We start from the raw sequence: 2,500 nt of genomic DNA on the forward strand, positions 1-2,500 counted from the left end.
ATATGCGTGTTGTTTAATAACTTTCTAATAGCAGATTAGCCTGTTCCTTCAAAACATAATAAGGGCAGTGCACGTTTGCTTTATAGGCCTAAATATTAGGATTGTTGTCAAATTCAGTTTGTGTTTGCGAGACGGGATTTTTAAGAAATTCCAATCAGGCAATTTGACCGGTGAGCTCTACGTTCTGTTGCAGCATCTTTGAAGGCCTGTGGAAAGCTCAATGTTAAAGCTAGAGACTTGAAAGACCTTCCTATGTATGCATTGTATTGGAATCATGCAGACATTACATTTATAGCACAGATCAGTAGAGAAGCATTCATATTTATTTTCTTTTCTCATTATTAGTTTGGCTAGTTATTAGGATCTGCCTCCCTGACCGCATGTCCGTGACGTGCCATGGAGGTTAATTAAAAAAGGAATCATTACGGAAAACCCTCAATGAGATCGCTACAATATGCTTGTCCTCCAACCCTCGGAAAAAATGACTTAGTTGGTTGGCTGTCTCACACTGTGATAAACGTGTTAAAGTGACAAAATAGTCCGACAGAGGTAGTACAGTTGATAGAGAAGTGGTTTAGTAATAGGACGGTTACCGGTTCAATTCCCAAGCCTCGCAACCAAGTTGTAAGAGCTTGTGTGTGTGTGTGTGTGTGTGCCCTGTAAGCAAAATGACGGCCCGCGATCTATTATTTTTTTTCATTTAGTTCAGCAAAAACGGTTGTTACCCCCCACCGTGCCTGCTACGTCTGCGGTGCGTCCTTTTACCGTCCTTGAATAACGTCCCCCCCTATAGAAAACGTTTCCCAATTGTCACCGCAACGTCCTCGGGACGGTCTTGGAGCGTCATGCAAAACGTCCTAGAGTTGTCAAGGGAACCATACAAATTTACGTTTTTAGAACGTTCAGAGAGACCATTACAGGACGTCGAGGGGACGTAATTTTGCTTACAGGGTTAACTGGATGTAAATCAGATGAATAGTGGTCAGTTTGTTAGGTTTCTTACGGTAAGAACCCAATCGTAGATTTATTTTCTTCAAAACAGAACACGCAAAAAAATCCAAAAGGGCAAAAACACAAGAAGATCACAAATCAGGAAATCATTTACGATACCACAGGTACTCGGGAAAATACAGGATTCAGACATAGATTCGCATCGACAATGAATAACGATCCAACACGAACTACAGAGGGACAGATCAATATATAGAAGGGGGAACAGAATTACACCGGTGAAAACATTTCAGGCAAAACTTTCAGCGAAATGAATGGGGAACAGAGCAAGACACAGGTAAAAACAATAAGGCTAATCAACAAGGCACAGGAGAAACAATTAGGCAAACAATCACAGGTAAAATGGGAAAACTGTGAGTGACGGAAAAAGTCCGGGAAAAAGCAGAGGGCGGAGTCTGCAAACAATAACAGAACGCACATGGCCTGATCACAGGATCACAGCAACCACAAGGCGAATTAAACAAACAGAGGGAAACACATAGCAAAACACAACACATGCAGCGATAACAATACATTTGTCTCTTAGATCGCAGGGATCTTAACAGTGTAGGAGAGTGATTGAGAGAGAGGAGGAGGAGAGTGACTGAGAGAGAGGAGAAGGAGAGTGATTGAGAGAGAGGAGAAGGAGAGTGATTGAGAGAGAGGAGGAGGAGAGTGACAGAGAGAGAGGAGAAGGAGAGTGATTGAGAGAGAGGAGAAGGAGAGTGATTGAGAGAGAGGAGGAGGAGAGTGACTGAGAGAGAGGAGAAGGAGAGTGATTGAGAGAGAGGAGGAGGAGAGTGATTGAGAGAGAGGAGGAGGAGAGTGACAGAGAGAGAGGAGGAGGAGAGTGATTGAGAGAGAGGAGGAGGAGAGTGATTGAGAGAGAGGAGGAGGAGAGAGAGGAGAAGGAGAGTGACTGAGAGAGAGGAGGAGGAGAGTGATTGAGAGAGAGGAGGAGGAGAGTGACTGAGAGAGAGGAGGAGGAGAGTGATTGAGAGAGAGGAGGAGGAGAGTGACTGAGAGAGAGGAGGAGGAGAGAGGAGGAGGAGAGTGACTGAGAGAGAGGAGGAGGAGAGTGACTGAGAGAGAGGAGGAGGAGAGTGACTGAGAGAGAGGAGGAGGAGAGTGACTGAGAGAGAGGAGGAGGAGAGAGAGGAGGAGGAGAGTGATTGAGAGAGAGGAGGAGGAGAGTGACTGAGAGAGAGGAGGAGGAGAGTGATTGAGAGAGAGGAGGAGGAGAGAGAGGAGGAGGAGAGTGACTGAGAGAGAGGAGGAGGAGAGAGGAGGAGGAGAGTGACTGAGAGAGAGGAGGAGGAGAGTGACTGAGAGAGAGGAGGAGGAGAGTGACTGAGAGAGAGGAGGAGGAGAGTGACTGAGAGAGAGGAGGAGGAGAGAGAGGAGGAGGAGAGTGACTGAGAGAGAGGAGGAGGAGAGTGACTGAGAGAGAGGAGGAGGAGAGAGAGGAGGAGGAGAGTGACTGAGAGAGAGGAGGAGAGTGACTGAGAGA

Source organism: Sprattus sprattus, assembly GCF_963457725.1.
Source record: "Sprattus sprattus genome assembly, chromosome: 16".
Classification (NCBI taxonomy): domain Eukaryota; kingdom Metazoa; phylum Chordata; class Actinopteri; order Clupeiformes; family Clupeidae; genus Sprattus; species Sprattus sprattus.